Source organism: Carex rostrata, chromosome 12 (genome assembly GCF_964058835.1).
Source record: "Carex rostrata chromosome 12, lpCarRost1.2, whole genome shotgun sequence".
NCBI lineage: Eukaryota > Viridiplantae > Streptophyta > Magnoliopsida > Poales > Cyperaceae > Carex > Carex rostrata.
In genome coordinates, this window is record NC_135929.1 from 2,316,564 (window position 1) to 2,333,192 (window position 16,629).

Below are 16,629 nucleotides of genomic sequence, written 5' to 3' on the forward strand. Positions count from 1 at the left end.
CACCTATAATAACTGTCAACTTTACAATATTAAATCCATGAGTTTGTGGTTAGACACCTGTCATTTAAAACCTGGGGTCACGATTATAATTACTTAAAGTTTATTATATTTTTAAATTTGCATATTTGAAGTTTAATGAAACTGGGTATCTGCCTTTTCTTAAAAAGAAAAGAAAAAAAATGCTTATTTGGACAGCAGGAATAGACGTGTAAAATTGGTTTAGTGACTTTACTGTTAACAGGTAACCATCATCCTGTCATCAAATGAAGACATCTCTCACTGAAATTGGCTTTCTAATCCACTATTTATCATGTTATTAATTAGTTGAAACTAGTTTATGGAATAATACGGGAACTGTGAATCGAAAGAAAACTTGAACACATTCAATTTCGATACGACTTACATGAAAGAGACGGTATGAAACCAAACAAGTAACAAAGGTGACTTTAAAAACAGATAAGATGTCTGATTCACCGATCCTTTTGTATTCTTCACTAAACAACAGAAATGATTACCAAAGGATAGAGATGACTTAGACCATCTTGTCTAAAGATTAGTCTGTATGTACTAATTAATCTTCACTTTGGAAGCTCTTATTTAGACCCTGTTAAGCCGCGTTACTGTTTTTGTAGGAAAAAAAAATTTAGTATTTTTTTTCTCACGGGAACAATAAAAAGCAGTTTAAATTTTCACTTTTTTTATGCCCACACTCATTCCCATCGATGCGTCGAACAGGACCTTAGAGAAGCGGGTGCGTCTGATAAATGTTGTATCCAAATTCGTCGAATGTCTTTGCTTTATGATCTTTGTGCGTCATTTCAATATTTGTGCGAATCAGACTATTCCAAACAGACATCCGACCCAACCGATTTGAATCCAATGTCCATCTGACATGCCAAATTCTTGACTTAAAATTTTAAAGCAACCGGGCATAGACAATCATTGGGGATAATAATGATAAGAGAGTAGCATCGTGTTTTAGTATTTTTTTTTTTTGTAGGTTTGTGATGTAAACACATTTATATAGTTCAATTTTGATAGTCTCTACGAAACATTTCAAAAAAAAATAATAAAGCAACTAAATAATTAGCACAAAATCAGCTTTAATCAATTCAAAAATAATATTGTAGTTCATGCTAGCATCTTCATTTCTAAATTACAGAAAATAAAAATTTGTCACATCAGTAATTTTAGCAATCATTCCTAAATAAAGTTCACATTCTCTATTTCTGCAATTTCAGTAATATTTAGTCATTTTATAATTTTAAGTTTTACATCCATGCAATTGTAATTTCAAGCTGGCATGTCAATTTTAAACGAAATTACTGCTTTATATCTCATCTGTGTAATTGAAGTTGCAATCATCATGTTAGCATTTTGTAAAAAAAAATTTAATGAGTGGGATGAATTTTCTCTATTTTTTTTAGATAGGTATAAAATGATTGTATCTATCTAAAAATATGTTAAATATTTATAAAAAATATATAAATTTGGTCGCTGGGCACATTTTAATATGGATATCATGTTAATATGTTCTGATCTACTGTTTGCACTTTGAAAACGAAAATAAAGAATACAAGATACAATGAAACATGAAAGACATGAGACATTCGAACTCTCATTTATCTAATAACCAGATTATTTCAACCTTTTTAATATATATATATAGAGAGAGAGAGATGAGCTACGCTACTCCATGGAGTAAAACGCGTTAGTACTCCATGACACTATATTTTTATTTTGAAAATCCAAATGACTGATCCGAACTGCTCAACATGATCTCCGTATTGAAATGTGTTTGGAGACCAAATTTTATATTTTTTGGAATTTTTTTACTATTTATTAAGCAATTTTGAAAATCACTGATCCGATAGTCCAAAATTTTTTACTGTTCACAGCAAAACAGCAGTTTTCAAAATTGCTTAATAAATAGTAAAAAAAATCTAAAAAATGTAAAATTTGGTCTCCAAGCACATTTCAATATGGAGATCACATCTAACGGTTTGGATCGATCGTTAGGACTTTCAAAATAAAAATACGACGTGGAGTACAAACGCGTTTTACTCTATGGCTCATCTTTATATATATAATTAACTGGATATGTTCAATTTATAAAATTTTAATTGCATGAAATAAACTCAAAAATTATAAATGAAAAGTAAATATGTGGACGTATTCTTCAAGTAGAATAATAAGATTAATAATTATAATTATAATTTAATTATAACATTTGAATTATTGATATAAAAGGAAGGTTGTGGCAACTTATGAAATAATGATTTATGAAACAAAGAAGATATCCACGAAAATTAAATTGGATAGGGCCGACATTTTTATTAATATCCAACTTAAAATATATTTTTGTAGGGTATTGGTGCTACCCTATGCCATTAGGCTTAAGCTGCGGAAATACCGAAAAATAAAATTTTTAATTCTAACTCAAGTCGTGGATTAAAAGAGGTATGCCGGAAAGATCATCGAAAGTTCATTTTCCAGTCTTTCATTTCAAAGACCATTTTAATCTTTTAAGATCCACTCCTTGATTGATTTCTAAAACTTTAATCTACTTACCAATTAAATAGATTAATACAACATTTATACCTTGTTTTCAAATTACAATTGAAATGAAGACCGACTTGTCTCGGAGCACCAGACGTCTGATGCCTCTATAGGTTATCCACCAGGACTAACCAGAAAGCGGTTTATTTCTTTTGTCAGAAATACCATAAACCGCGGAATTCTGCAAAAACACTATTCATAGAAGACGTAATAATACTATTCATGAAGTACAGTTATTCTGATTCACAAATATGCAAAAACAGAAATACTGTGATTTTCACAAAAATACTATTCACCAACCCCGCAAACACTATTCACCAACACCGCAAACACTATTCAACAACCTGAAATATTATATGTAGATTACGTATAACTTTCTTTTCTAACCGAAACACTATTTGGGAGAGAAACCGAGAAAGAGAGAAAATAGAATACCGAATTGATTCGACACAATACAAGTGAATTAGTAATTTTCTCTCTCACTCTCCACCCCTATTTATAACCCATTAGGGTTGGTTCCACAATAACCAAAATACCCTTCTAGGGTCGGTTCTAGTGTGAAATGACCATTTTGCCCTCGGCCCATTAAGTAATGAATTGATTTGGGCTTTTAAATTTAATTAAGGCTTTAATGCTAATGCGCTTTAAGCCCAAAATTTAAATTCATAATTAACATTTAAAATCCAAATCAAATATATAATTGTTCTGAACAATTATATATTCTTTTGGTTGTTCTTTTGGTAACTTTTATATAACGTGTCGTGCACGTTTATAAATTAACCTTGGTTTTTGTTTGTCATTTTTATATGACATTTATAATTTAATTATATCACGTATAATTAATTATAATTATCTTATTATTAATCATAATCAATTTATAATTAATCAATAAGATTCTCCGATTACATCCAATACGTTATGACCCGATAGGATCTGCATTATGTTGGTAAATAGAATTAAAATTGTTTTAACTTCTACAAATCATGAGAGGCACCTGGCATAATGCATCATGACCATCCAATTACACAGATGATGTTGTACTGTACAATATCATGATCCAGTAAACTATTTTACTTGTGTTAATTCTTTTGTCTCATAGCTATTATATCCGTTTCAAGGTAGGTGTGTGTCATCCTTGCAAACTTAATCTTTTCTTGATCTTGAGCAGATTATCAAATATTATTACTCTTGTAATCATACCGCTAGCAGATAATCCTTACTCTATCAAGGAGTCCAGTGATACTATTACTCGTATAGAGATACGAGGGACAATAGTACTTTTGGTAAACCATCTCTTCCTTCGCATAAATTATGTATACCGAAGTGCTACCATTATAGATGTTTTTTTTACGGACAGCGTTAGACAACACTCACACATACACATCTCTTATGTAGAAAAGATAAATATCTCATACTTTAGAAGTTAACACTGAATGAAAGCATTAATGACACGAACACAATTTCATTTAATGTTTCATTCGGGGTCTGTCTAATGCCATGTTCCTGAAACATGTATCTATGTGATTAAAATGACATCTCTTGTCTATGGTCTGTAAAACGTAACCATCTTTTAATCCACATACAAACCTTGTAGCGGTCAATTAGTGTTTTGTTGTGTATTTTAGGTATATAATTATTGGGTCAATTTAATACACTTTTCACTTTTAAATTTATAAACCTTAGTACATAATAATAGGTCAGTTGCAAGCATACAACTTATCTTTGTAGTAATAAAGGTATCGATCCAAAGACAACAGGAAATATCACTTTTTACTAAATTAATTAATACTAAAATAGTGCAATGAAAGTAAATGGGGGGATTTGTTTGAAAATTGGTTTTGTGGGTTCAATACCCAAAGTGAGAGTTTAATTTAAATCAAACAAAGAAAAGGAGTTTTGTGATTTAATGAGATAAAAATATAGGGGCTTTCGTCATACAATCACTTGGTCAAATCTACACTTAATTGGTTTCTAAATTCATGTTTGCAATTATGGGGTTTCTAAGCCTTAAATATCAAAAAGGGTCACTTTCGTGAATTAATGACGTGCCTAGATAATTCAGATTTCACGATTAAGTCCTTTATCTTAGCTATCTAGGCTATAAGCACATGTTAGCCTAGTTTATCCCTAAATATCAATACTTCACTATTAAGTCCTTCATACCAATATTTGGTTCAATTATAGGGGTCCCAATCAAATATGAGGCTTCAGGATTAAGTCCTTCACCTCAATTCAACCTTTGTTTCTTGTGGTTCCGGACTAAGAAATAGATTTGGTCATTTCTAATCTTAATCCTAAGGTTATTCATGTATACAATTTGATACCATCAATTCTTTGATCTATCACTTTAAGTTTGTTAGACCTAAACGGGATGCTAATTAACAAGCACATGAATTATAAAATCAATAAGAACAAACATGCAAGCAAACAATCATCATAGAGAAAAAAATATCTAACTAAGGTAGATTTTAACACAAGTTCATGTTTTAAGCCTAAGCCCCTAGAGAAGAAATCTAGCCTCTCATGGGTGCGCTAACATCCAAGAGAAATACAAGACTAAACATGATTAAAACTAAGAAAAACAAGAAAGAGAATAGAAAACACCAATCTATTTGCTCGCTGCCCCTTGTCTTCACCTTTGCTCGCTCAAGAAAACCTTCAATCCTTCACTCTAATCGCCTTTAATCACGCAGAGAAGAGAGAAAAATATAAAAAGATGTGTAGAATAAGAGATAAGTTGAAAGATGTCTTCCCCTGGTGTCTCCCTGTCAATATATAGCTATTTTTGTGCCTTAGGAAACAATCCCCCAAAATCTGGAAGGAAATCTGAAGAGATATGGTGAAATCAGGCCAGACTGGCATTCGTGCGGCCTCTTGTGCGACCTTCACAAATTCTCTGCGGCCAGTGCAAATTTATTGCAGCCTGCATAGAATGGAGAATCGGTTGGGGATCATGCAGGATTTTGTGTGGCCCACACAAAATTCCTTAAGGTCACACAAAGTCCCCCACAACTCTCTGTTTTGAAAGGAGAAAACTTGATCAATTTTGAATTTTATTTTCGGCTTGAATTTATTTTGTGTGGCCTGCACATAATTCCTACAGGCCACACAAACACCCACAGAATTGCTCCTTTTGCTCGATTTCTGCAATTTAAACAAGGCAAAGGCAGTAACTTGGTTCTTTGGTATATTTTATATTAAACTAAGCTAAAATACAAGGGATTTGGTGCAGTTTTAGAGGTAAAACCCTAACCGAAAGTATATATAATTGAGGCTTATCTTGTTCCTGCTAATTATCTCGGTTAGAGACTTTTAAGAGTATATATCATCTATATTATGAAGTTTCACAATTCCAGTCATGAACTCAAAATGATTCATAAATGCAATAATACTCAAGGCAACAAAATGATTAATCATTCAATTCATGAACAAAATATATATGATAAAATTATCGTATTATTGACTTCTAAATTATTACATACTAACAATTTTATCACATTGACCTACATTTGTAAACTTTTATTAAAAATACCCAAAGCGGTTTGGGGATTTTTTTTTTTTAAGATTCTGAAATCATGTAGTTTGGGGGAGTTTTGAATTTTTGAATCATAAATTTATGCTTTCGATGCTTTCGATTACTTTATTAGCAATAATAAAGTAATGGCCGTTTAGAGAGCATGGTTGCGTCATCGATGTTTTGGTAATGAAACATCGATGCACTTCTGCCGTCGTTAAGCCGGGCATAAAGCATCAGTGCGTTATCAGTGTTTTTGCACTGAAGCATCGATTTTTTTGAAAAAACTTTAAATAGTCATAACTTTGGCTAGGAAAGTTGAATTTGCGCGTATGATCCCAATTCAGAAAGCGGGGGGCGGGGACAAGACGGATCTGAATTTTGTCATGGAAATCATCCCCGAGCAACTGACAAAATCATAATTGCAAAAAAACGTCGTTTAGTGTCTGAAATATTCAGTTTAAGTTTTTTATCAACGGTAGACATACGACTGGTATTCATTTTTTCAAAAGCCTAAGAGATTATTCAAGAATTATCCATATAATTATTTTTAAATGCATTTACTATTTATTGTGTGTTTGCTTATTTTTTTAATGGATTACGGTTTCATTTATTATTCAAAGATCATTGAAATTATCTATGATTGTTCAATATGTTCTTTACACGGTAATTATTATTTTTTTTTCAAAATTCAAAGAGATATATCAGGAATTACGTATGCAAATCTTCTAAAATGTAGTTATAAAGTATTTTGCGTTTTTGTTAATGTTTTTAATAAATTATGGTTTCATTTATGATTCAAAACTCATCGAAAGCATAAATTTATGATTCAAAAATTCAAAACTCTCACAAACTATATGATTTCAGAATCTTTATTAATAAAAATGTCGGTGGATAGAGTATAGAGATGTAGGAGACTAGTAGTCTAATTAATTGCACTTGTAATCATTTATAATGTTGACGTTGTAGGGATGAAAGAAGTGCGCCTTATTTATAATTGAGGAGGGTTCAAACGCCTCCATCATGCCTCCATCTCTCTCCATCATTTTCAAAGTTCAAACAGTCGATCCGAACCGCTCAACCTAACCTCCATACTAAAATATGTTTGGAGACCAAATTTTATATTTTTAGGAATTTTGTTACTATTTTTTTAGATAGGTACAAAATCAGTAAATCTGAACCATCTAAAAACAGTATTTTTGTACCTATCTAAAAAAATAGTAAAAAAATTCCTAAAAATATAAAATTTGGTCTCCAAACATATTTTAATATGGAGGTTAGGTTGAGCGGTTCGGATCGACTGTTTGAACTTTGAAAATGATAAAGAGAGATGGAGGCATGATGGAGACACAAAAAGATGGAGGCATTTGAACCCTCCTCTTTATAATTAACCAATGGATTTTAGTGAATGTTCCAAGGAGGGGCTAGAACCTAGAGACCCCATTACACCGTAGCTATTATTATCTGGAATGATTATGTACTCCACGTGGACTTAATCCAATAACATGGGTCCAATAACAAACAAACAAAAATCTGTTCCTATGGGTACTATTTCAATTTTTTTTTTCTTTAAATGGGAAATAGAATAGTATGAGGAACATACATTATTGCGCATGTACGGATGTACCAATGATTTTTTTTTTCTTTTTTTAAAATCTAACTGTGAAGATAAATCAAATTCTCAGTTTTAGGATATTTTTCTTAGCCAACTGTGTTATCTCTTCTTTCTCGTATTAATAATTTTCAAGAAGAATTTTGGAGATTAAAACTGCACAAATCTCATCGCGATCGAAAATCATGCTAAAACTTTTCAGCGCAGCAACAAATTTGAAGTCTTGCGCATGAGTTTCTTTAGTTTTATTTCCATCTCATTGTTTAAATGGGTAGCATTCTGAATGTTTAATTAATAAGATTTTTAAAACTTTAACCTCTTTTAATTTTTTTTTCCTGCGTGAAATGAAATGGTCTGAACAGTGTATAGCTGTTTATTGGGTAAAGATTTTAACAGGGTAGTTTTAGCTTCATGAAGCGCACAAACTATAGAATCAACAAAGAGTTGCATATGGTTCTTACGTTGCATGAAGTCAAAACTACTCTGTTAAAATCTTTACCCTGTTTATTTCATAGCTTATTAGCTTGAGAGGTTTATAGAAAATGTGTAGTGAGTAGAACTAGATGTTTCTAAATTTATCATTTTTTTTGTGAACTCAACTCTTAAAATCTATTGGATTGATTTTAAACGACGAATTTAAATTATTGAAATCTATCTACATTTATGAGTGATGCATTTACATGCAAAAAAAATTTAATTTTCAAATTAATTTTGTATAGAGTGACGTAGTAAAAAAAACGTCCAACAAATAAATGTATTTAAATTAATTTATAAATCTTTTAATTTTTACCGTTTGATTTTATACTAAATTAATTCGAAAGTTTAAAATTCAATATATAGACGCATCACTCCATAAGATAGATGAAGTTGAACTGTTTAAATTCGTTATTTGAAACTAATCTGATAAATTTTAGAGTTAAGTTCACAAAAAAAATTGATGAACTTAATAACATCTTAGTTCTACACATGTGTACACATCCAATAGAAGGTCAATGTAGAGATCTAATTAATTTTTTTTTATTTCGGAAACCTATCTGAATTAAAACGTGTATTGTTTTTCTTTTTCTTTACGGGGAATAAGCCGGTTTAGAAGACAAAAATGAAACGGAATAAGAAATTCTTCCGATTTTTTTAATAATAATTAAAAAAAGGAGGACTTTGCAGAAAATATTGGAAAAAAGTTTTTCATGCTTGGAGCCTTGGACAACAGCTGCTGCTCTCTAATGCTCAACTAATTTTTTTAAATAAAAAATTAAACCTTTCAATTTTAAATATTTACATAAAAATATTTCAGCCGAATTTCATACTCGTATTCTCCACTAGAAAGCATAGTCCTCCATAATATTTGACTATTACTAGCTATTGCTCATGTTTATTGCTCATGTTTGATTGTGGATTAAAGTTAATGAGAATTAAATAGCTGATTTTATTTTACTTCATTTATTTTACATCTCATTTTGACTTAAGTTAGTCCGTCTAGAAAAAGTAAAGTGTTGAAATCTTTATCCATGACAATGGACTCAACAGGTAAAGTTAATATACTTGAAAAGTGGAGTAACTTACTATGAATTAACTCATCTCTTACTTCGTCTTATTCCTCTTTCCCTTTGCTACTTAAGTGTGGAGTAAGAGTTTACTTCATCTTACTCCACAACCAAACATGATGATCATTAATAGTAATATCCTCAATAAATAAACTAGTATCATGCATATACGTTGCAACGGGAACATATTATAAAAGAACAAAAAATTCCCATAGAAAATAACATATTTTCATAAAAAATAGACCAATAAAAAAATTAATTATTCAATAATATTTATGAATGATATTAAAATATTTTGGACTGGGGACATATTATAAGAGAGCAAATATGTACAAAATTCATTATTTTATAGAAAATAAGTTGGACTTTTAATTCATAAGTACGTTGATTTTGTGTGGTATTTTAAAATGAATTTCCATTTTTTTTTTCATCATGCCTTTTCTGTTATATATCTCATTATCTGAATGTTGGTTATTTATGTACATATAACATAATATTTATTACCAGGTATAAAATTTTCACTCATTAAAATTTTAAGGTATTTTATTACGAAGTTTTGATTGTTCTTTATGTAATGATTAATTACGAGGTCTTAAGTTTTAATTTTTTTTTAAAACTTATTGTGCATATAATAATAATATGAAAATCAAATAAATTAAGGAATTAATTTCTTAATGATAATGTGTGTATTTTTCTTACATCACAAGAAAGAATTAAATCGATACACAATTTTTTTTGTTTTGATTGTTTGTTCAGAAATCAACAAAATTCTTGCCAAAATTGGCATTCCAACTCGCCAATTAAGATCACCTAATAATCATAAATTAAATTTTGATTGAATTTTTTCCATAGATGCTCAAATTAATCTTTAACCTCCTAGATTTACGACTTAATATTAGTAGTTATTTTTTGCTGAAATTTTTATAAATGCCCAAAAAAAATAACAAATTACGAAATCTACCCCAGTTTTGATTGAATTTCAAAATCTACCCAATCCGGTTACCAAATAACCGGATTTTTTTTTTCTTTTTTTTTTTTTTTTTTTTGGAAAACATAATTTTTTTTATATTTTTTTGTATTAAAATATTAGAAATGTTGAATATATTTCTTTGAAAATAGATGAAATACAATATAATTTGATTTATTAGAAAGACTGCAACAAATAACCCGGATCAATATTTTTCAGGTCGAGTTTTTCGCGGCTGTAAGAAAAATTAATATATTTCCTTATGTGCTATAGGAAAATAAATAAAAATGCTTAGATTCTGAGTTATTGATCCGATTCAAAAGTCACTTCTAGGTAATTCAGAAAATATTGTGATCCTTCTAGGACATTTAATTTATAAAAAGTTGTATCTATTTTGAGAATTTTTTTTGAATAACAATCATTAAATAACTTAAATTTTTTGTTTTTTTTCAAAAATAGATACAACTTTTCATAAATTAAATGTACTAGAAGGATCACAATATTTTCTAGATTACCTAGAAGTGACTTTTGAACCGGGATCAGTAACTCAGAATCTAAGCATTTTTATTTTTTTTCCAATAACACAAAGAAATATATTAATTTTTCTTACAGCCGCGAAAAAACCCGACCTGAAACATATTGATCCAGGCTATTTGTTGCAGTTTTTCTAATAAATCAAATTATATTGTATTTCATCTATTTTCAAAGAAATATATTCAACATTTCTAATATTTCAATACAAAAAATAATTTTTTAAAAAAAATTTCTGTTTTATAAAAAAAAAAAGGCAAAATCTCCAACTTACGGTAATCCAATAACCGGACCTATAACCAGTTATTCAATAACCGGACCATTTCTCGAAGTCCGGTCACCCAGTCAGCGGAAAAAAGGGCCAAATCCGGTTATTTGGTAACCGGATTGGGTAGATTTCGAAATTCAATCGAAACTGGGGTAGATTTCATAATTTGTTATTTTTTTTGGGCATTTATACAAATTTCGGTATTTTTTGAATCAACTACTAAGAATTGATTGCATCTACCAATAAGATTCATTAATTACGATTCACATCCAGTTTTGGATTTAATAAAGATACCAAATATAGATAATTGGTTAGAATATCAAGTACTGTGATTCAAATTAGATACAATGAATGGTTGTAATTTATATATTATTGTTGACAGTTAGTTACAATCGTCACATTTGCATATTTAGGAAAGTTTTTGGTAAAACAAATGAAGTAATTATTGCATCTATATGTGGCGACTACGTGTGGCGAGTACATATCTAAATAAATTTAGACTTCTACACATAGAAAAATATCAAAAAGATGCATAGAATAAAAAACATGCCATATTTGATTGAAGGGCTGAAATTCAATATGAAATTTCATCGTTTAATCACAACCTTTGGCGGATCAGGACATCTACGTGCTTAATATAAGAGTAGAGATAAAATTTTCTAGAGGTCGCTGCTAATGTTAAACTGCTAGCCGGAGCGGAACTTGAAATTTTAGATAGGGGTGGCTGAAAAATAAAATATTAATATATATATATAATGTGGGGAGGTGGAATTTGAATGCGAGATGTCGTACAACCCAATGAGCAACTTTACTCACTAGATTACAAGTCAACATATATTAATTTATGAGAAAGTCTAAGCTATATAAAAACATATATATATATATAAAAAAAATTAAAAAAAATAGAATCATGGAATGGTTTAACCACATTTCAAATGCACTATGATCTGCCTGCTAGTGCTTGCTTAATGCTTATCAAACCGACATTTTTATTAATATCCGACATTAATTATAAATTATCAATTATGCCCATGAAATCTAGTCTTTATTAAAGGGAGGTGCTATTCTAAGGGCAACAATTTCAATAATGAGAGCTGAGAGAAATTTTTTTATACTAATACCCAATTTGTCCTTCTCTTTTAATACTATATCTGAATACGTAATCAATGGATAGCTAATATAGAAATTATTCAAATCTCAAAAATCTTTCATCTGTCTTGTATGAATGGAAACCAATTAAATGAAAATTTTATTTTATAACCACTTTATTATAAATATACTTTTTTTTGGTCATAAGGTGGCGATGCAATCTTGTGCCCATAAAATGTTGCATTGCATAGAAGTTTATCTATTTTTTTTAATGTTTGAAATCAACTCCTATACTTCATGTTAAATAAATTAAAATATAACTTCACTTTAGAGTGCATATATCCAAACAAAATCAATGATATCCATATGTTGTAAATAACAACTTATCTAAACTTAATGTATATTGTACTGTATAATCTGAACATATTTTGTATTTTATTTACTGAAATTTTTTAATGAGTCGGTCAATATTCACTAATGATATAGAGCATGAAAATGTTCTAATTGATTGGCTTAAACTTTGAGACTTACGATGAACTTTGTCATGAGTGTTATATATGCATATTAATTTGGTTTATACTTTGAGACTTACGATGAAAATATTCTTAATAATGTATTATAAAGTTTATAACTAGTTTTCATACCATTAAACAAGATGTTTGGTTTATTGGTTTTGCTTTGTTCGTTTGGTTTATTTGGTATGTTTGAGTGTTGTTTAGGTTACTTGGTTTATTTTGGTTTATTTGATATGTTTGGGTATTGTTTGGTTTATCTCTGAGTGTTGTTTGTGTTACGTTACGAAATTTTAGTAATTAAAGTCAAAGGATTTAAAAGCAAGAATTAAAAATTTTGCTAATAAAATGGAAGTTTAAACCTTAATTAAGGTTCCCCTAAATAAGTAAATTAAGTATGAATCAAAACCGCGTTGAAATTTTGAGATTTTGAGATTTTATAGGCTGAGTGCGGATGGGTTGACCCGCACTGCGGGTGGGTGCATCCGCACTCATTCAAACATGTGTTGTTTTGAAATTCTGAAAAATTAGCTAAGTACTGAGTGCGGGTGAGTGACCCGCACTGCGGATGGGTTCAGCCGCACTCATGAATTCTTGTATTGAACTGAATTTCCTAAAATCGGCTAAGTACTGAGTGCGGATGAGGTTGACCCGCACTGCGGGTGGGGTTCATCCGCACTACGCTCGGACTTTTCCTGACCTCTTGCCTAAGTCCCGAGTGCGGGTGAAGCCACCCGCACTGCGGGTGGTTTCTGTGTTAAAATTCATTCCAAAAATCTACTAAGTTCTGACTGCGGGTGAAGCCACCCGCACTGCGGGTGATTTCTGTGTTAAAATTCATGCTGAAAACCGACTAAGTGCTGAGTGCGGGTCAAGCCACCCGCAGTGCGGATGGGTGCATCCGCATTCAGGGTAATTTAACCCTAAAACTCAAATCTGATTTCTCTCTCTCTCCCACTTCATATTTTCACCATTTTTCAAGTGATTTCGTCCAAGAGAGAAGAAAAAGAGCGCGTGAGTTTCCGTTTCTTGCAGACTTCCGGTTGTTGCGAGAAATCGAGTTTGGAACCGAGAAAGCAGCCGAGGATCTCTCCGAACCCTCCTATTTGGTATTTCTTTCTCTCCTTCTTTCTTTCGAAACCTCAAATTTTCTCGATTTCTCAGATTCTCGTTTTAAACCCGAGATTTGTGTTCGAATTGCTCGAGGACTAGTTCCTCTACACTCCTTACTAGTTTGTTTGACAATCTTTTTCCCGATTTCTTCCGATTTGTGAAATCTGATTTCTAGGGTTTCGTGCCAAAATTTAAAGTTGGCATAATCGTGATTTGATTTGCTTAACCCAACCAATTAGACTTGTAATCGGTAGGGTTGCCTCCTGATCGTGAATTTTTAGAACATTTAACGGTTGATTTGAGGTTCTGACCAAATTAGGGTTAACCAAACGGTAAATTGAAATGAACCGAGAACCAAAGTAGTGAAACTGTGACTGAATGGTTACCTAATTATAATTGTGTAGGGTTTGAAGGAACCCAAGGTAAATGGTGTGATTTGAAAGGTTGTAAGTAAGAAATCAGGAATTGAACGGATTGGTACCAAAGGATAGGAAATTGATTAAGGTGTAAGCCTGATGTAACTCGAGTAAATGTTTCCAATAGTGAACTAATGTTAAACCAAGTATACGTATAATATAGGTGTAGGCTCGGTCGAGCAAGAACTTGCGAGACAATACGAGACGTCCGATCCTTAAATTAAGCGGTACGCTCGTCATACTAAGGTGCGGGATTCTTGGACTTGTTTGATACTTTATTTTCAGGAATTAAACTGTGTATTCGTTTGTCATGTTGAATATCATTGATTGCATAATTGAATTGTGTAGAGCATTTGCATAGCCCAATCAAATTAAACTCGAATTGATATGACTTGAGTGATTTGCATGCTGGTATGGTTGTAGGTTGTGTCGATCTATCATGATCTGATTTGATTGAAAGTCACTACGATTTGATTTGATATGTATTTGAATGGATTTACGAAGTTAAGCACTTGGATCCAATGAATTTGCCAAGTCGGGCTGTATGCTGACTTGGATTCCCAGGATCCTAAATGGCCTTAGGTGAACGGCCTTTGATATTCCCAGTACCGGTTGGGACGAGGGAGGGTGATTATGTTATGAGATGTGATTGGAAATCGTGGGTGACATGTGTAACGTCTGTGGCTCTGTGGCATTCTCCTATGTGTTAATGCATTTGAAAGGTCAATTGAATATTACGACTATTGGAATGATTCCAGAAAGGATTTTCTTTATATGATTCAAACCATACCTTAATAAACTGTTAAGCCAAGCGATTGCAGATGGGTGTCAGATAAAGGGTCCAGCGGTTGGCCATCTGTAGGTGTCAGTAACCCTACAGATGTGGGTTTGATAATGGTTCAGCTCGAAAGAACATCTGTAATTGCTACAAGCCCTGTTGAATTGAGTTATTGAATTGAGTTAAGCCAAAATATATGTTGTGTTTGAAATTCATCTTGGAAATTCCGTAAACTGTGTTTCAGGTTGATAAATTGTTGTCGAGTAGTGGCATTCTGTTGTTTATAATTATATATATCTGTTTGCATTGTTATTGTTTGGGTTTCATTTTTGAATATAGAGTCTGATTGCAAGTCCAATAGTCTAAAATGTGGCAAATTCGCACTGAGAATTTATTCTCACCCCCACCCTCACGGTTATTTTACAGGTACTGGTGCGACTGATTCCGGAGAGGCACGAGAGTAGTAGGCCTTAGTAGCTTACCAGTATATGACCCTAGATATGTTTTGTTGTATAGATTTAGGGTAGGCCTCGTGGTTGGTATCCGGATGAGATACTTTTGTTGTATGATATTCTGACCAGACTGTGTACTCTGATTATATACTAGAAACTTATTTTATATTGCTTGTTATGTTGTATGAATTGTTAATTGCCTTGTAAGCATACACGGCGTTGTATGCTTACGGCGGGGGACTGTTACGACCCGTGGCCGCGGGGTGTGACAGCTCTCTTCGGTGGTATCAGAGCTCAAGGTTTAAACCTAACCAGACTGATAGGATACGTGAGTGGGGTACGTTATAATTGGGGTCGTCACGGCTAACGACCTGTTCGTTCTATGAGATACGTATATGCAAACTTAATAAATTATTCTTTTCTTATTTAAGTTATGGAAGGACGTCGCAGTAGGGGACGACCGAGAATCAGGAATCGTGATCCTATCCAGGATCCACAGAACGAACCAATTGTTCAAGCGAGTGAGGCTGGATCTGCTGGGCCTAAGGTCCAGAGAGTTGATCTTAGACCTGGAGGTGTGCAGAACCGGGACCGAGATCTAGATGATAGATTGATTGCGGCTTACGAGAGAGGCCGCCAAGCAGAGAGACGTGAGGTGGCACCGGAGGCTCCCCGAGGAGGTCCGGAAGATTTTAGGAGGTTGTACGACTCTTTCATGCGCCTTAAACCACCTCAGTTTAATGACACCGGCGAGTATGCCGCTGCTGAAGAATGGCTCGCGAGCATGAGTGCAAAGCTAGTTCCGTGTCAAGCACCAGAACAAGATATGGTGGAGCTGGCAGAGCAGCAGTTGGAGGATGGTGCAAGATTCTGGTGGGACGGAGCCCGACGTAGTTATGTCGGGGAGGAGGCCAAGATTCCGTGGGAGTGGTTCGAATTACAGTTCACCCGACGGTTTCTGAGTAACATCCAGCGAGAGGCGCTGCGAAGGAAATTCCTAGACTTGAAGCAGAGTGGGCGAGCAGTGGCGGATTATAACAATGAGTTCCTTGCCTTGTCCAGGTACGCGACTGATGTGTAGACTGATGTGGTGAGATACCATAGGCAGTACCTGAATGGACTGGATGGAGGGATATCGATGATCGTGGATACCCCTATGGCTACTGAGCTGCAGGCCATGATGGATCACGCTGAGCAAGTGGAGTTGCACAGCAAAAGAAGGAGGTCGGAGATGACAGAGAGGAATGTGAAGCAGAGGGAGGACCAAAACCGAC